This window comes from Amphiprion ocellaris, chromosome 9 (genome assembly GCF_022539595.1).
Source record: "Amphiprion ocellaris isolate individual 3 ecotype Okinawa chromosome 9, ASM2253959v1, whole genome shotgun sequence".
NCBI classification, from domain to species: domain Eukaryota; kingdom Metazoa; phylum Chordata; class Actinopteri; family Pomacentridae; genus Amphiprion; species Amphiprion ocellaris.
The window spans coordinates 14213247-14233958 of NC_072774.1; the positions used below are offsets into that span (position 1 = coordinate 14213247).

At 40.9% G+C, this 20712-nt stretch overlaps 1 protein-coding gene across 2 annotated transcripts in view; it reads right to left on the reverse strand.

The window, feature by feature from the left end:
* Positions 1–7252, reverse strand: part of LOC111566130 (DNA-binding protein SATB1) — a 57977-nt gene extending 50725 nt beyond the window's left edge. For both annotated transcript variants that reach the window (XM_023266550.3, XM_023266546.3), the window contains exon 1: positions 6843–7252. The gene's annotated coding sequence lies outside the window, so the exon portion shown is untranslated. The remainder of the gene's footprint in view (positions 1–6842) is intronic.
* Between the last annotated feature and the right edge of the window lie 13460 nt (positions 7253–20712).

The window sequence follows — 20712 nt, forward strand, 5'->3', positions numbered from 1 at the left end:
AGGTGGGTTTTTACAAGCCTGTGTGGCTTTGTGTTGGGGAGATACAGCATGTGGTGCGTTATGCATGTACAAGTGTAATTGTTCAGGCAGGATTTTGTGCCTGATGGCTACATTTGTAAAGAAATCATGAAAAATGACATGACAGACTGGATGCTAAATTGCAACATGAGACACCTCATATTTAAATCATATTTAAATACATTTCACCTTCTGTGTGTGCGTTATCACAGGTACAGTGTGTTTTTTCCATAACACACGTACCAAAAGTATCATATCTGGCCCGATGCTTTTTAAACCACACGCTGGTGTCTGAGAAGGAATGAAGTATTATGTGTTTTTCTTTAAAAACGACACTAATAATCAACACACAAAAGGGACAGAAAGACTGAGAAAGAATAAGAAAATGTATCATTGTTGGCTCAGCATCGAGAAGCGTCTTTATTTAGTGTGTCAGGCGAAGCGGCGCCATCACTTACTGTACGTAGGTGTTGTGATGTCTTCATGCTCGCCACTTGTGATGCTTCTAATGGGCATTAATACGATTATTTGGTTACTAATACAAATTAGTCTGCGCATCCAGTCTGAGCGAACAGCATGGGGGTAAGCACTGTCACCGGTTCGACTTTGAGCTCTTTCTGCAAGTGTCTCCCACAATAAAAACACACACATAAACATAATAGTATTATTAGAGGCTGCAGAGGATTTAATAATCTGTCGAGGAACGTGTCACAACACGCCTGCATGAGTGTGGGTGCACTCAGCGAGACAGAAAATGTCATGTACAGTGAAGAAATGAAAACAAGGGTGTTGTACAGTCGATGCCGTGCAAAACCAACAAGCAATTAAATGAGTAGTAAAAGTGACAAAAATAAAATGAATCTTTTGTCTGAACAAAAGCACTGAATTTTTGCAGAATAAACAATATTTTATGTGGTTTAATTTTTATTATGTATAAATTGACACGGAAGGGGGGCGGTTGACTTTTGGAACTTGTTTAGTGCTTTTGATGTTATACATATATGTAGTGCGAAACACAATATTATGTTTCCTAGAAAAAGAATATGGTAAATCTTTCAATCTGAATACAAGCACAATGCGTCATCATTTAGTTAGACACCGTCTCACTTTCTTTGCTGTCTTCTCGGAAATGTTTTTAAAAACAACTGATTTTCCCGCACAAACACGTTTGTGTATAGAGTTTGGGGCTGTGGCGGTTTATTAATATTTCCACATGCAAGAACCGTGAAAAGTTGCTTAATCAGTTACTACGAGGTAAGCACAAATCGACTAAATATTCCATTATGAAGATACCTTCAAATCAAATTAGTTTCATGTTTTCCATTAGCCTCGCATACATCGAGTGTGGCTTTCAATTACTAGCAAAAGAAGGTGATTTCTACATTTCTCATATGTCCATGCTTTGGTGTGGGAGGCTGCAGAAAAGAGAGAAAGAAAGAACAAGGGGGATGTAATGAACTGAGAGTCGGCTCCTAAGTACTTAATTGTTTTATAATCACATGAAGTCGACAGAAATAGAAGCGGAGCAAGTGGTCTCCACCTCAGGTCTGCTGACAGGAAGGCCTAATGCCAGTTCGCCTCAGCGGGTTTCTGCGTCGCCGTGGAAGACCAACACTGGGACGTGTGTGGAACGACCGCTCTCTGCTGTTACCCTTTTTCCTCTCACAACTCTTCACTCTCAGCAACTACCCTTATGGTATGTGGTGCACACTGTACACAATGCAACTCCCACACAGCTGCACGCCACACAGACAGACACATGTACATCCGCTCGGCGGCAGCGGCGAGCATGTTTCCACGCTGCATCTGACGAGGCCTCTGCCCTCAGGGGTCGGGCCTGAACCCCAACACTACAGTCGTCAGGTTACCGCCGAGCCACACCAGGTCATTTCAAGCCCTCCTCACAGGGATCTGTATTAAAGAATCAAAGCCACATTCCCACCCGGCCTCGCTGAGAGGACCCTTCTCCGACCTTGTTTATCAACTCTCCTCGCCTTTATTGAATTATAGAGGTGATTAGTCGTATCAATCAACAGGCATCAGAGGCAGTGCCATTTTTAAAGAAACAACTTTTCTGTCACCGCTCGCTGGACCCCTGCTCATCACATGACCAAATAATGAAACTCTGATTTCTGCCTCGTGGACGGCTACAAATAATAAATGGAGTAGGAAAGACAGGAGTGTTTGTGTTTAAGACAGAGAAAGAGATACTAAAGATGGCTTTGTGGGAGAGAGGACAGACTGAAGGGGTGAGAAAGGTTGACGTGTCCTGCTGGGCTTTTCCTCAAGTGGGGGAGAGACGGTGAAGGGCAAAGTAAACCGGCCTTGTAGGGAGTGTTTGGGAAATGAGGGCAGGTGAAGGGATGTGTTAGTCGCCTCAGTATGCAAGAAGTGACGCTACACTGAGATGAAGGGAAAGATGAAATATAGGCATGTGGGGAAACGGCTCTTAATATCGAGGCTTAGGCGGAAGTATTGAATAAGAGGCACAGACTTAAGGATGTGGTTCTTTATCTACATATTTTTCTTTGCATATTTAATCCCTTGTCAAAGGATGCATCATCCATCCACTGACGAACAAAACAGTTGATAAGGCAACTGTATGTGTGCGTGTGTGTGTGTGTGTGTGTGTGTGTGTGTGTGTGTGTGTGTGTGTGTGTGTGTGTGTGTGTGTGTGTGTGCGTGTGTGTGCTAGACAGACAGAGAATACAGTATCTGTTGAAATTGTTTCATTGGGGTATGTGGGTGGGTATTAACAACCTGATCTTAGCAGGATGCGCTTTCCTCTAAATCGCTCATTTTTTTTCTCTGAACAAAGGATTCAGAAAAACCTACACAGATCGGATAAAGACAAGCATCGGAATAAAACACAATGAGTTTTTTTTCCTCTCCAGAAAAAAAAAACATACGATGAGACCTGTAATAATGTGATTTGAATCGTGAAAACTTGAATACGTCTTTAAATTGTATTTGTTACAGTACCATGAAGCATGCTAAATAACAACAACCCCCCCTAAAAAAAAAAAAAAAAATCTAACATAGGAGGGATGTCATTTTGTGAAAGCGTGACAAAACCAACATGACGGACTTTGGGTTTTTTATCTCCCGGGGAGGACACGCCAACCCTTTCAGCGAACGGGGCTGATTGTGAGGACCCAAAAACAATGTGACACTTTTATCACTAAGCCAAGGAATCTGGATCAACAGCATGCAAAGCATATGCCAAAATAAATGCAGTCCAACATGCTGGGACAACATAACCCCCCTACTCCACTCTCTCTTTTTCTTTTTTTTTTATAAAGAACTTTCCAGATAATGACAAAATGAGCTGTAACTCCTGAATCACACACTAAGCATGCACCCAGGGTGGTATGTCTGCAACTGACAGAGGTGGGGGGGCTTTCTTACATATTTGAGCCCTGGAATGCAGCAATCATTATTAACTCACCAACCTTTTCTTTCTCCAAACTAGTTGCAACATGCCATCAAAAAAGAGCAGGGAATCATTGTTATCTTTCTCCTCTATTAGCAATCATAACAGAGCTATTTCATACAGAGGAGGCATGGCGGGGAGTGTGGAGGGATGGAATCCCCAAAGAGCCACACATTAAAAAACGAGACAGGCCTCTTATTTACTGGCGACAGTCTAATAAATACATTTGCTGGCAGCTAAACAGGTATTTACTCTGCTCCCTACCACAGGTATAATTTCACTGTTTGCTGAGCTGTTATTTTGCTACAGCGATAATTATCGAGGTGGTAAAGAAAGACGATTAATGGTTTTAGCCGAGATATCAGTCTCAGCAAAGTGAGGCACAGCCCAGTTCTAAACTCCCAGCAAATACTCAGCAGTAGGGGGTTTTAATAATCTGCATCTTTTGCGGCAGGAATTCAAAGAACAATCCCAAGACAAAGCTGAGACGGCTGCGCTGTCGCAAACATACACAGGTTTCTATTTTGTGTGTCGTGACAACAACCTTCCCTGGACTTTTTTTTTTCTTTTTTTTTTTTTTTTTTTTTTTACAGAAAGCAGTGATTCAGAGAATAATTAAATTTTAAAGCCAAGTGATGAGGCATTCTTTATATAATTTCTGAGAAGACTGCGTAGCAAAAACAACAACAAAATCACAACCTGTACTCTCCAATGTGCAGCCTAATTGGTCTCTCAGGGTCACAGAACAGGACTTTGCTGTCAGCTCTTGCACTCATCTGACAACCTGTTCTTTAGAGTCTGTTAACCTGAGTGAGAGCTCGTCACACCGATGCGCAGCCACGGCATTGTACTTAACTAGTATGGTCTGAGAGGTGGTTTAACTGCTGCTACACAGATCTTGTCATCCCTCCAGTTTTTACAGTTTTCTTGGGATGTAGGGACAGTTAACGGGGTTGTGATGCAAAAGTGTGGCTGGGATTTAAAAGTAGCAGAAATCCTTCACTGTTTGTGAGCATTACAAGCTCATTTCCTGCTATTACACTACTACAATACAGTAAATGCTGTGTGCACTAGTTTCGATAAGTTGTAATGAAAACAAAACCAGGCTCTGAGGGGGAGAAAAAAAATCAGAGTAAAACAAGGCTAAACCTGTACGTGAAAAGAAGAAAGATAGAAAGGTGGAAACAATTGGGTGTTTTCCCAGATCACTTCCTAATTGTAAATCACAGTAGGGTTATTGTAAGAGCTGTGAATACAACAGAATGCATTCAAAGAATTTAATTATGCACTAATAAGCTGTGACAGATGTTTAGACTTTACTGCTGGATCTGTGTGACCTGGCAGACGTACGCAGCACCGCCGCCGTCTTCACACTCCGATTCTTATCATTCCTGCTAAACAAGTTTACGTGGAGAAATTTCGCCCAACATATTGACATGCTGCCGTGGATATCTATGTGAGCATGTTTGTGCCACCTTCCCCGCCACAAACTGATAAAACAGTGGTTTACAGTGGAGGCTCAGAGCCGAGGAGTAATACCGAGAAGTTTTGTCTCAACGTTCACAAACTGCCGTTGAGGCTTTCTTGTTGTCTGAGGACTTTTACAAGAAGTGACACATGGCAGCCTGAGACAGGAAAAGGGCTGTGTGTCACTGCAGTCAAAGGCACTGACCAGATAAGCCACAGCACCTTGAACTGCCACAGATCTGCAAAGATAAAAGGAGAAAAAATCACCGGTGTTGTGCCATAACCTCTTTTTTTTTTCCCATGCAGAATACCAATGCTTGATTGCAAGTGAGCGAGCAACGCACACAGCCTGAGAACAACAGGCGAAATAACAAACAAGCGGCGACACCGAAGGCCAAGGATTATTCCGAGATAATTGTCCTTTAACTGTCTGATTAAGTTTCCACAATGCAAACCTCTTTACCAGACTTTATCGCGATTTTCTCTGCACTTGATGGTGATTTTTCATACCGTCAGAATCAATTACTCGGGTTATATCTACAATGCAAGGCTCCTCTCTTTCATACATGAGAGTATTTGTGCTGATGTCTATATATAAATAAGCTCGAATATCAGAGTGAAAGCCACTGGCCTTGCTGCTGTGTGAAATGTCAGCTATTTTCTAAAGGAGCAGAGTGAAACCTTTAAAAACCTGCAAACCACAGAACATCAGCGCCCACGCACTTTTAAGATGGCAATACATCTTCTCATAACTGCTCTCTATTCTGTATCTCTCTATCAAACACACACACACACACACACACACACACACACACACACACACACACACACACACACACACACACACACACAGGTCTGGTTGTACCTGACATTACTTTTATCAGCACTGTGACGAAAGCCATCAGGCAGACCAAACAGCATCACACCATCTCTGTATCATCACGTCTATCTGACTGCCTCACACCAAGTCAGGCAGAAAGAAAGCTGTAAATTCATCAACTGTTTGTTCCCGTTGTGGGTCTAATACACATTTTATTTGAGTATTTTGTACCTTGTTGGACTGAGGTGGTGTGTTTCTGAGCGTTACACATGCTAAGCCAATAAAAGTGTTGAAGCAAGTTGACACCTAATTAAATAGTAAGTATATGGAGAGAATAAATGAAGTGGCTCTAATGGCCTAATAAAAAGTAGTAAAAGTAGATGGGCAATAGATTCAGCATTTCTAACAGACATGTCAGCTGTTTTAGAATTTGTCAACGCGCACTTTGACTCCATCAGGATGGAATGAAGAAAAAGGCCTGCTTTACGGTTAACAGTCCTGCTAGGCAAAATGCAAAATTAAGATTCAGAATATGAAAGAAATTTTGAATAAAATAAAAAACTACACATGCCATGGTTCTCTAAAATCATCAGGCCAGGAGCAGCGGTGTGCAGCATCACTTCTTGCTCCTCAGCTGCGTGCTGAATAAGTTGTTAAATGAATTAGATGAGATGGATGTACTTAACCCCGCGAATATCACGAGTGCATGGTTATTTGTGCAGAAATGACACGGCCCCATTTAAAATTAGAAAGGCAAAAAAAAATTTTTTTTTAAAGTTTGAATGCGTGCATTTAAATTGAGCACTAAGCATGTGCGTTCAGATTCTGTATTTTATTTATTTTTTCTTTATGAAATATTAAATCCCAGCAGCCACTTTTGGACTGTGTGGGTTTTAAGTGATTTGGAAGATAAAGGTCTGTAAATTGCTTTTAATTCATTTAGACGGCAGTAATTCATCCTTCTCGTTCCAAGGAGACGCACCTTATTTTTTATGCAACAACAACTAAAGTAAAAATGTGATTTCAAATATATTCAGAGACATAAAAAAAGAGTGACAGTTAGGGGACCCATGAACGCTGTGCGTAAAAGCTAGGAGACCGTACCTTTAAAGTCAGCAGTCGCCCGACCTCTTGTTTTCCATCAAAAGTTGAACAACCTCTTGTCACTGCTCCACGGCGAGAGATCCAAAAATAGGCAACTTGCTCTGTGGGAGGAAAGAACTGTTTTTAAAAAGTCAAAAGTCCTGCGGATGAGGAGGAGGGGGTCGTCTTGTAGAAACCGCACTGGCGGAGGTTGGAGCGAAGTTGGGGGAGCGCACACGGCGGGTGGAGCGCAGAAAGACGCGAGCGAACCGTGCGCTGCGGGCAGCGGGGGTGAAGTAGAGGAGAGGAGAGTAGCGGCATGTGAGGAGGGCTGCTTTGAGAGCGTGGCAGGTAAATGAACCGCCCCTCCCCGTTTCTGATGCTCAAATCGATGATTTGCCAGCTGTGGCGCAGCTTGTCTCATTGCCCCACTTTGGTTTTTACAGCCGCTCCTCTCCGACGCGCTGCTCTCCGGGGACAGAGAGAGAGAGAGAGAGAGAGAGAGCGAGAGAGAGAGAGAGAGGGGAGGGGGGGAGACAGAAGTCACTGCCAGGAGAGCTCTCACACTCATTCATTTTCATATTTACACGCCACATGTTTGCATGTCAAGAAGAAGAAGAAGAAGAAGGGGGAAAAGTCTGGTAAATACTCGATTCCGCGCAGCGGCGTGCGTTTTGCCCCGAATAGAGTCAAAGCTGTTGTTTTAGCAGCGGAGGGCAAACTGCCAGCGCTGCTCCCCGCACACCTGAGCGGAATATGAAACCATCCAGCCGCTATGGTCCGCTCCATACATCACATGCTCTTACCGACATAAAGGAGCTGTTTATTAAAGCAGATGGGTTGATTTGTTTGAAAGCCTAAGTGCGCAAAATATAAAGAAGAAGGAAAAAAAAACTTTTCAAGAATAATTAAGTTTGAACAATGCTTGTTGAAAGACGTGTTAATACTGCAGTCTGTTCTTTTTGCTGTTTGCCGAAAGCTATTTTTTCCAATTAATTTCGCCAATTTAAACAAGGCTTTTAGTGGGAAATAATTATTATTCTGACTATTCGGCAGTGAACATTTTTAATGCATCATTACTGAACCAGACTCACTTTTATTTTATCAGTGCAAGCTGTTGCTTTTTTCCCCCTCTTGTAACTTAGTTTAACTCCGGCCATCACACAAACAATCTCTCCACATTTTAGGAATCCAATGCGGGCCTATCAAAAAACAACAACATAAAAAACATTAAAAATCCACGCTAAAGGAATGCAAATTTGAAGAAAAAAAATACGCGGCGAGCAGAATTTGATTTGATTTTCCTCTTTTCTTGGACATTTTTAAGAACACAGCCTGAAGCTGAATGAGCCGAGGCACCGGACAGGGACAGATAAAGGAGGGGAAAGAACCTTTTATTGCGCCCTCATAATGTCTATATGTATTTGTGCTATTCTAAATGATTTTCAGCTGTAACTAGGATATATTGACTGCTGTATAAAAAAAGAAAGTCGCTTTTTCCTGCCAAAGTCTGAAACTGGACGGGAAAAATGCAAAGTTTTAAATGTAAGTCTTAATGGAGGACATATTACACCCAGGGAAGGATTCAGGATTTTTTGTACCTGTACATATTGTATATGAATACATTTTTAAATCAGAAAAAAAAACAGTGAAACAGCTTCATACACGGGTGAATTTATTATGTGTGATCATGTTAGTGCATGAGCTGCTGCTACACATGAGTCTATAATGTGAGTGTGTGTCTGTGTGTGTGTCTGTGTGTGTGTGTGTGTGTGTGTGTGTGTGTGTGTGTGTGTGTGTGTGTGTGTGTGTGTGTGCACAGTGTGGAGAGGATGTGTTTGTGTGCATCATATTATTGTGGTTTGCATGCACATTTTTTTATTTGTGTCATGTGTGTGAACTTTTGTGCACCCTGCACATTTGTACACATTTACGGTGCCTTTGTTTGTGCATGGGTGTGTGTGAAATGATTGACAGTTTGCATCTGCACAGGCTAACTGCTCTGCACTAGCAGGTGTGCAGGAGCCCACAGGTAATGCAGCTGTTTACTTAGAATATGAGTGTGTTTCTTTTGCCGGATTTAGCATAATAACACACTGAACCATTTACATTTACACTTAATTTACACATCCCATTGAAAATAGAATTAGTGGAGGGGGAAGCAACTGACAGAAGATGACAGAAGGTGAAAGCTGGAGGGAAGGTTTTGGTTTTGAAAAAAGAAATCCTGAAAATTATTGGGCTTGTCCACAGTAAGCTCATTTATCAGAGAAGACACAGAAGGACTAGGAGCCCTTATCGTAAGCTGATATGTACAAATACTTCTCAGAAAAGTTCATTTGTTGTGGTTTTGGGACTCCACAAAAGTTTCATTATGAAGTATCTGAGATCTGCATTAAAAAAAAAAAAATCACACATTCACACACACACAATCTCTGCATATGATTCACACCAGCTCTCTCCTGGGAGATTGAAAGGGAATTGAAAAGTTCCAGTAAAGAGATTCAAATTTGCTTTCTGCATCATTATAAATTCATGCTAAGTTAGGGATGTTTTCATCATTACGGACAACAGCTGGTGATTTCAATGCAGCCTCTGTTTTATCCACCAATTCAAGTTGCAGCCTCCCAGAGCCCACATGTGCTGCAGTTGTTGTTTTGGCCACAAGGGGGACCAGTGAGTCTCATCTCAAAGAGTCAGCAGAGCAGACAGTTGCTGATGACCCCTCTTCATAAAACTCTATTTAGACTCTGGGTTTCATATGTTTCCATTCAACACATTGAGCCAATATTTCTGATTTAAAAGCAGCAAACCCTGACCTTTGCATTCAAACACACACACACACAAAAAAAAACCATTATTAGTGCAGCAGCGACGCTTGAGAGCCGTGGATGTGTTCCAAAACGTTAATGCAAATTGTTAATGTGCATCTATGCTGCTGAAGCATAAAGAGGGCACGCACAAAAAGAGAACCAAATGTGTGTGAAGTGTAAACAAATCAAAGCACATCTTGAGCAGAGACATTTCAATCGTCTGTACTTTTTTTCCCCTCTGAAAACAATAAACAGCACTTGGAAAATTACAAGGGTTATACACCCCAGAATTAATCTTTCCAACCCATAACTAAATAGAGAGACACTGTTGCCTCTCCATCAAGTGGGTATATTTTAATTACAGGCTATTGACTACTGAAAGTAATTTGTCTCAGAAAGATGCCCAAGAGCTAAAAGACAGGCGTCTCGTCTAAATCTGGAATGCTCAGCCACTTTTTTTTTTTTTTTTGCTCTGCTTTTGTGGTTAGCCTTTGCAACTTTCTTCAGTAGCTCTTTCATAAGTGTTCACCTTTTAAAGATTAACAAGGATTCCTGAGAAGACTAACACTCGTCTACCGGCTTTATCGGGGTAAGCGCTGGATTTCCAGATTTTCTTCCCTCTGATCACCTGAGCAGAAATTAAAACGTGGATTTTCTCTTTTCTCCATGCTTTTCCCTACAGCAACACTTTGGGTTTTGAAACAGAAGTTCCTTACAAGCTCACCTCTCAGATGAAATACTATTAATCGTCATTTGCTTGCTGCCAAGGAGGACAGTGGAGATGAGAGCCAATCAGAACAATAAAAGCCGACCCACAGCGGCGTCTCCAAAGCGCACACGCCTCCAGCTGTTAATGGGATGTCAGTCAGCTGGGCGAAAGAAAACAGCCCAGAAGAGTAATTACTGTCTGGTGTGAACTCTCCCATCAGCTGTGGCAGCTTAATGTCACTTAGTACATTACTGCATGTGGCGAGCGTCAGCTGAATGTGGGTGGCAGCTGCCCAGATGTTAGAGGACTCTGTGATCAGAAAGTTACTTCAGATACGCTCCTGTGTTTTTGCAACACTCTAAAGATCATCTGTCAATCACAGTGAGTGTGATACTGTGATTTCTTTTCCTTTCAATGAGATTTATGTTTAGATTCTTTGCTCTTGACTGAAAACAAATCACATGATCAGGTGGATCAACAAGGATCATTTTTAGGCTTATGGAGTTAAGAGTTTGGTGAAACCTAGCTGCTTGTAAATTCATGTCAACTGATGCGAAATGAGCCTATTGATCCCCAGGAGGGAAGCGTCTTGAGAGAATTTTAATTATGATAACAGGGATCAGCTGCTACATTAATGGGCATCTTTTAATTGATTTCTCTTGGTTGGTTAATTCCTGGGCGCTAATAGCTAACTAACTTAATGTAACAATTTCTCTTGACCATAGTCATTTTAATCCTAATCCAAACCCAACAGGTCCTTCAGATTTTGTTAAAACTGGACTGATGTCCGGAAATGATGGTGGACATAGTTAAAAGAAACCTATGTTGCTTGTTGGTAGGAAACAGAAATGTATGTTTCCTGAGTTTAAATCTGTTGTTTTATGGGCCCATCCATCGACCCCAACCACCTCACTACCGTCACCTGACTCCTTCTTACGTTCTTTATATAATTATTACAGTGCTCTGTCACTTCAGTGCAACCAACATTGTTTTGGGGCAATTTGCAGTCGTTCTTCTTTAAGGAAATCTTTTTATAGGTTACATTTCATGCATTTCTGTAATAGGTACGTTTCTGACAAAATCTGTCCTATCCTGTTCTCCATCCCAAAAATACTCCTGTTGTTCCATGTGCTTAATTTATACCACTCTCTCTTTGGAGACATTTATATGGATCCTGCTGCTGTCTAATGCTGCAGATATTTAATGAAGTCAGAGAAAAGGCTCATATTGACAAGTGGAAGCAACAGACTAAACTTCAGTTCCTGTTAATGTTCTGTCAAACCAGGATTATATATTTATCTGACCTGTTACAGGCTTTTTCTTCTATTTTTTTTCTTTACAGGCATTTCACTTTGTAATAAATAAAAAAGAGAAATTGTAGAGCAAGTGAGTCACAAAGGTGCTTTGTAATTTTGGCAGGAAACAGTGTCTTTTGTGCTCTGTAATGTTTCCGGACAATATTGTTACGAAATGTGGAAAAAGATCTCCCCAAATCATTTTGCAAATGTAAAGCTATTTGGTTCAGAAAACTACATTGTTAGCACCACACTACACATGAATGTAGTTAAACTCTGCTACTTTTAGTGATGCTGTGAGATAGATAGATAGAAAGATAGATAGATAGATAGATAGATAGATAGATAGATAGATAGATAGATAGATAGATAGATAGATAGATAGATAGATAGATAGATAGATAGATAGACAGACACTTTATTAATCCCAAGGGAAATTCAAGTAGACAGTTACTGAAGAGGCCGCCATTCGTGACAGCGCTGGAAGCAACAGTGTACAGTCACAAGTATTGCTAATGCAATGTTACTCACATGGTCTGATTTTGTGCAGAGTAGCTGATAATGACCCCTCACTTGTATTTCTGCAGAACTATTAGTTGTAATTGAGTATTATTACAACGCAATATTGGTGCTTTTACTTAAATAAAGGAACTTTTTCCCCCACTGGCACTTAAATAGTGCTTATGTGCTGCTGAGATCATGTGTTTGGTGTGAATCCACGGTTAATTTTAAACAAAGTGCTTTAAATGCAGCCAGAAATATAAAACGACTGTACTCTGTCTGTCTGGGGAGCAACCAGACAGCAGGTGTTAGGAACTTCTGGTAAAGGGTTCATTAAACAGGCAATATGTTGCAATAAAGCAGGCATTTCGATGTATGTTAATATCACAGATTATTTACTATAAAGATGATACCACCTGCGCACAAGGACTCTCAGATTTTCTGTCTGGAGGGAAGAGACTGCTAAAGACGTTGCAGAAGCAACTAGACACCAGGAAAGCTGATGTTAAACATTCCGCAGGCATTCATCTAGCGTTTAACCTGTAACTTGTTCGTGTCAGGCTTGCAAACATAGCTGGGTGTCAGGCACGTCAACCAGCACAGAGCCATGGGAGCTGCAGCGACTATCAGGCCTCTGTGTTTGACATGCATCTCAATGCAGTGGCGCCGTCACAGTGAGACACCCTATCTCCTGGAGAGTCTATTAGCTGTGCTTAATTAAACAAATGTGATTAGACTGATCCAAACTCACACAACTGAATCCCCGGTAAGGAGTCAGCCATGAGAGGCGGCTGCAGAGAGAAAGTCGAGTCACGCATGGCTTGGCTTTATTAATAGCGCCTATTACACACTAATGCACACCACTGCGAGCTGCAGAGTTAAACGTGTGAGTAATGTGTACGGGCAGCAATGTTTCAGGTCCACTTCTGAAGTTTGTCAATCACAGTTTAGTGCTGAGTGTCAAGAGAAAATGAAACTCTTAGTGTCAGGATAAAGTGATAGCTAATAACAGGTTGATTACTGGTAATTTAGTGCGAAATATGTGGGTGGGATTTAGCTACGGCTGTCTGTCGTAACCAGGTGGAAAGCAACAGGGAAATTTTCACTAACTTGTAAAAGATGAATCACTGACAGAGACAGAAAGATGAGAGAGAAACTCAAGTAACTTCATGTGCTAATATTTTAGGGGGATTTTAACTGTGAGTCATTTCAATTCACCATCAAGTGTAAGCTGTTTCTGTCAAAAAAATATTATTTGCTACTCAGCAGTACTTTAGTAGAGGGAAAAAAGTAGCAGAAAGATGCAGAGTTTGAGAAACTCAGTTAAAGTTTGAACTCTTTCTGCCCTCTGCATCTCCTGAGTTTGATTGTGTACTCATTACTCAATCAGAACAGAGACATCCAGCGCAGTGCTGTTTAAAACAATGGTCTGTCTATGTCTGAGGGAATTGAAGGGTTCTGATTAGCCTCTCCAGGTAATATGTTATTGGGTCAATGCCAATTCAAACTAATGAGGTCTTCAATGGTTGCTTAAAAAAGTTCAGGTAACAGTTCACCAAGTTTACTTCAATTACATGATCTATTGAAACTTTCCTCTTTAAAAAAGCTGAATCCTTTTAGTGTCCGCTATGTTTGCAGAAAAACTATTTCATGGATCTGTGTGTGTTCACGTCTACACAGAGTCCTTAAAACCTGAAAGGTGGACTTTGATTTAAATATACTTTTACATGCATTAAATTGTTGAATTGTGTACAATCATATCTCAGTTAAAAATCTTACTATATGTATACCCGAACATAACATAAAGTACTTTGAGGGGCCTTGAGTGATTTGGATTTCTGCACACACTGTGCAAAGAGCAATATTACACACAGTTTGGAGATTAGTGTCTTTTTCAGTTGCTTTCCTAAAAAAACAAATGTATGAGTCTAACTGGTGTACTACCTATAGTAGTCAAGCTTTACCACCTTATTGGGGAGCAGCGTCACTGAGTGGGAGCAAAGATGATTAGCAGTTTTAGACCAATGTTTCATTTAGGTTTAGTGAATTAATTAGAAACATTGAGGCTTTTAGTGCACTGCAAAAGATTTTCCAGTGATGAAATTCTACATTTTCCAGGGAGACCATTTGTTTGCTAACATTCACATGTATATCACTGATTCTCCTGTTTTATCTCAGAGAGTTAGCCTTGAGAATAATGTTGGAAGGAACCAACACAACAAAATCAAACGACTTGGGACAATCAAGAGAAGGTGCAAAAATTTCTGAGAATGGTCTCCTAATCATCCCTTTCAGTCTTTCTGTTTCCACTGGGGTTCAAGATCCAACCACTTTGACTGAGACAGTTGCTCAGAGTACACCAAAACAACGACAAATAGTAATGACTGAAAATCAAACAATAGAGGTTTGTTATGTCAGCTTATATGGAGGATTTTACCGTACGGATGATGATGTGAGACAGAGAACACTGCTATCTCAGCAAAGACATCAAGAAGGCAGAAAAAATGCTGCTTGTTGTCCTCACTGACTTTAAACATTCAGGGTCAAGATCAGCACAGCAGTTCTTCAGGGTCACTCAGAAGAACCTACAGTAGAATAGATACTTTTTTCTCCCCTAAAAATTACCCTGAATGAAGTTCTACAAAGGATCATTGCGACTTCATTAAGTGAATGATTTTCTGGCTTACAATGACAGCATGCTTTTGTAAATTACAGTCATTATATTGGTAAATTGTATATGTATTGTGGTAGAATAGAAAGTTCAACAAATGTGGAAACCACACTGACTAGTGTGGCTTAGTTAGAGGGCACAAGAGAAGCCAAGGGAAAGGACCAATTGTGTGACCAGGATGGGCTTTTTCTTTCAACTCACAACTACAGATGTCATGTGACCCAAGCAACTTTTGAAACAACGGGAAGTTAAACCACAAAGTAAAAGAGTTGTCTCAATTCTAATACACCTCTTCATCATCAAATACACTAGTCACAAAAAATTAGGGACATTCGGCTTTTGGGTGAAATTTCAGGATGAACCTAAAATGCACTATGACCTTTAAATGTGAACTTAATGTGACCTTCTTTAAACTTTTGAATGCACATGTCCAACAGTTCAGTGTTTCTGCACAACTTGCTGTTCTCTAAGAAGGAGCTTAACAGCAACATTCACAGCGGGTGTTTGATCCATGAATCCACTAATACATTTCCTGGTTCAATTAGAATATGTATTTAAACAGTCCTCCTCATCATGCTGTTCACATTTTCACATCATGAGACTAAGACAATACCTAACAATTGATCAACAGTACCTTGCCACTGCGAGGCTTCAAACAGGATGTTCTCAGACGGAAGTGGCCACTGAGCTTAGAGTGTCACAGAGTGTCATCAGCAGGTTGCAACAGAGATGCAGAGAGACTGGAAGAGTCACAGAAGGCATAGAAGCGGGTCCTTTGGCCACTGATGACCACTTCATTGTGAACAATGCCCTGCGAAACCGGATAATGAATGCCACTCAACTCCAGGCACATTTAAGGGAGGTGAGAGGCACCTAAGTGTCACGTCAGACTATTCGAAACCATTTACATCAGCGTTGTCTGCCTGTTAGATGACCTGCAAGGATACCTGACTACACCACCAGGCACAGGCATCATCGTCTTGGATGGGCCAGGGAGCATTTACTCTGGACAAGGGACTAGTGGGCCTTAGTGCTGTTCTTTGATGAAAGTAGATTCACGCTGAGCAGAAATGATGACCACCAATGATGTTGGAGACGTCAAGGACAGCGCTATGCATCAGTCACTGTCGTCACCAGACGAGCCTTTGGTGGTGGTGGTGTTACAGTGTGGGCAGGTGTTTGTAGTCAATACAGACAATGCTTCAGCTCATCGAGGTCGCATCATTAGGTCTGCTGGAGACTGGGGTACCTCAGATGAAGCGGCCTGCACTTTCTCCAGACCTGAATCCCATAGAAAACCTACGGGATCAGCTGAGTTGCCGGGTAAAGGCTCGTAACTCTGTACCTCAGAACCTCAATGACCTGAGCGCTGCCCTTCAAGTAGAGTGGGATGCCATGCCTCAGCAGACAGTAAGTCCACCCACCACTGTTGTTGACTTTTGTTTCAATACATTGTTTGACATGAGGAAATCACCAATTGCATGCTTCAACTTAAATGCCCTACTTTCATGATATAATACACCTGTAGTGTGACCTTTTTACGTTTTCCATAAATTTCACCAAAAGCCAAATATTCCTAACTTTTTCTGAGCAGTGTAAATCAACAGCAGCCTTTAAGTTTGATTATGTGGTTATATTTTCTATATTTACCATGTCATACGATTTTGTCTTTCTTAAGCTACCTGATTGATAAAATCAGAGTACAGTAGGTGGATAGCAGCAACCCCAACATATGGTATAGGCAGCCTGTGCAGTGGAGTTGCACTGTGCAACGTACAGAACACTGATGTTGGAGAAGAAACAGCATGAACAGCTCGGTGTGGAGAGTTTAGTGTCAGCTGATGGGGTAAATGCTGTTGAGGAAGTCTTTGCACACTGACAAAAATAAATGTGTTAAATGTAAACACAGATGTCTGTTCGTATTTTGGCAGTAAAAAAATAAATTACTTGTGTATATATATACGTGTGTGTGTGTGTGTGTGTGTGTGTGTGTGTGTATATGGAGAGAGAGAGAGAGAGAGAGAGAGAGAGAGAGAGAGAGAGCTGCATGCATCAGCCTTCAGAAATCCAGATTGGTCACATCTAACTTCCACTGAGCACTTGGAAAATATGGAACAACCTGTTGGCTTCTCTTACAGTGCAACATTGGGGGTGTTTGCAATTGAAATGTTGAGCACAGTTCAGCAAAGAAAAAAAAGAAATAAAAATAAACAGTACACATTTGTAAGGCAAATACGAATTGTCAAATGTCATTTTTTTTTTGCTGCTTATAGTCTTTCCTCACAAGGTAAGTATCGGTATATTGGTAAAGATGCAAAAAGGGGGATGGAAGATGTATTTTCATGTTCTTGTTGGGTTCACAAAATAAGTCATGGTATCTAACATGACAGGTAGTTAAGATATAACCATTGCAGCATATGTGGCTGGTGCTGATGTAAAAGAGAGAGTTTATATGTGTGAGGACCTAACTACTTTACTAACACGGCTCAAGTTTGAGCTTCACTGGAGACCTCAAAACACTGAAACAGTGAAATTCTTATTCAAGTATCGTTTTTGTCCAAGTGAGCAATACTGTAAAGGCACAGTGGTGTTAAACTGCAGAGTGGAGAGTATGTTATAGGTGTGCAGTATGTCTGCTAAAAAAGGTGAACTGCATATATAACCACAGACACCTTCTGTTGCTGTTTCATGGATTTAACTGCACGACTGAAACCATTTTGTCCTTTTGTTACAACACACCTAATGCACATGTAAGTCATTACCATTGATAAATCTATTCATTGCAATTTGATGCCGTTTGGTGATATTGAAGAGCCACAATCACTCTGTATGAGAAGTTTCCACTGCACTAACTCCATTTGAATTGGCATTGGTGAAGCTCTTTCTCCAGTTGTTTTTATTAACATGGATCATAGACGGTGGTTACGTTTATCTTTAAAAGGCGCTATATCTGTACTCAACCGTTTATCCAGGCCGGCCATGCCATTCTGTACTACATCCATCACATCACCATTAAGAATTGGAATGCCTTTAAGCCTCTTATGCACATTTCCCTTTTAGCCACCATGGCTTTTTTGATACCACTGCAACCAGAGTGGAATCTCTAATTCTGCATAATTTTTTGAGCAAAGCTTGGCTAACCTAATTGTGTTCTTAATGTCTGTTGCTACACAAGTGGAGACACGGCAGGATGTGTGAGGTAAAGAATTTATGGTAACTTATTGTTTGGTGACTAAGGTATAATGGCACCTGTGCATGAATTCAAGACCAATTTAACACACACTGTTGCCTGTTAGCAAAGCTGTACAAAGCGACCTACAACACTTAATGTGATGGGATAACGTGGAACAAATGCTAAAAATGTAACCGTGGGACCAATTACCAGAATAAAAACAACGATGCAAATGAATGTTAAAGAGCCATAACTACATATTTAATGTGTCTGACCCTGAAACAACAATAAGTTTTGGGTTTAAGGATCAATTCACTCTATTTACGGTACACAAATTCTGTGCTTTAGGTTTTTGTTATCACACACATAACAATGAAGGTAAATGGAATTTGGTTGATGTAAGATGTAATGGCAACATCTCTTTCCATAAGCAGTTAAAATCTGTAAACCTCAGTGAAAAGTTATTGAGAAATAGTCTATTTAGTCACATTTTACTTTTGTGTTAACAACACAGTGATGAAAATTGAAGCAGCTAAGATATCGTAACCTTTAGTCTGTCTAGCTGCAAAAGCATTTGCTCCTGTGTTTGTCATAATGCGACTAAATACTGGCTTTCATCAGGTATTTTCTGCTTGATAAATACCTACATCTTTCACATTCCATGAGTTTCTGTAGATCTCATTTTTAACAAGAAATTATTTGGACAAAATTATCATCAGGGTTAGTCTTTTGAACTTCAAAAAGCTCCACCAGTGTCATAGAAGACACAAGGCAGGAGTTGCTGTAACATGATTTTACAGTGTTTCTTGAAAGAATTTAAAAAATCTCCGACCAGTCAGATAATTTTTTTCCCCTGCACGTGAAGCACTGCTCCATTTTTAAGTGCACATGGAAGTGTCACTGGATCATCCATCAATCCAGAGACATCTCCATACGCTGCGATGCATCACTTCACTTCTAACAGTCACTCATACAGTAAACCTCTAATCCAGCTCGTGCTCTCCAGTTGCCTTTGACAGCAGCTTAGCCACCCTGCCATCCAGCGTAACACAGCGGGTGTGGAGAAGCCCTCAGGGGTGAGATATCCTACGCCGCCACCACCACCACTAACCCCCCACCCCCCCTCTTCCCTGGTTGCCCCCGGTGACAGTGACAGAAATCTGTAATTGCCACCTCGTCAGACGGCTTCATTAAGACGAGCATTGTCTACGCAGCTGAACGGCGGCGGATGGGGAAGAGAGGAGTGCGAGCTGAGCAGAGGAGAGAGCCCACAATGCAATTACTGCATCGCAGTGACAGGTGGGGCCTCCAATCCTCTGCGTCGGTGGGGCCCTGATGCATGTTGGGGAGCCGCGGTGGGCTCACATCATTTTTCACCCCCTCTGTCATTAGTTGGTAATGATTGGATTATTTTGCAGATGAATCGCTCTATATGTCTTGCTCACAAACATTTCCTGGCCATATTAATCAAAACCATCAAGGCAGTGTAGTCAGAGCGAATTAAAAAAACAACATGTCTAGATTAAAAATTACTGTAATCCTTCATCAGTGTGCCTTTAACCCTTTGATTAGGCTGATTTAGGTGTGTTGTGGTGTGTGCCATCTTTAATGAATGTCTTTGACATTCTGACAGTCTCTATGAATTGTAAAACCTATATACTAATAACAGTTAAGGTTCAGCATTAATACAGCAATGAAACTATAACAACAACAAATGCTTTCATACCTTTTTCTTGGCTTGTACCTCAGTGGGATCTCATCATATTCGGTGATCCACTTTGCTTCCAGAGCAACTGAAACAAGACAAAGATCATATGATCAACTGGGTTAACTGAACTCGCACTACTGCTGGCTGACCCTTGATATCTGAGATAGATGGCACTACAAAATGTTTAACTGCTGTTCTATTAGTTTTCATGTGTTAATTTGCTACAGTAGAAACATTTCAGTAGAAATTGACTGTTGAAAATGACATTTGTTTTCTTCTTCCTGCGACAGTGAGCTGTGTCCTCTTTATCATCGGATATTTCTCCAGACACACAAACACAGAAATTGCTAACTTATTTTGATGAGCTCCTCAAATGTTGTTTGCAAAATCTCATAAACCAGATGTTATGTTTGCATGAATATTCATAAAGGTTGTAAAGGCATATTGAACAGCGGTTAGATAGCTGTAAGTCTCATCATTTTTACATCTGAAAAGTTTCGCATTGATTACATTTGAAACACTGTGGTGAAGTACTGTTTTGTCAAAAGCAAACAGAGGTGAAAGAGTAAAGAAACACAAAAGATCCCTGTGCTGTAGACATCTTCACTAATTGTTTTAGGAACTGAGGTGTTACGTTTCTTTTCCATTTACCTTCGTATATGTAATTATGCACATGCTAACAAGGTTACCACAAGGTAGCCTAGTTAACCGTTGTCTGTAATGTGACTTGAATTGCAGGGTGTAGCAGGCTCTCCAGAGTCTCTAACATGTCGACTGTATATATGAATGTATTCAAGACACATTAAGATCCAACTGTTCAGACCATATTCGGAGCCGGTCCGAGGCGCAAATTGGCCAAAATCTTTTAGTCGTATGAACACCAATTTGTCCACATTGACAAATCACCTACTCAGCTGATGTCCTCTGTGTAAGTGGAAGCACAAACTCAATGGTGTCATATTGAAGTGCAATACCATGACACAATACAAGTAAAATTTGATTTGGCCTTTTGTTTTCTAAAT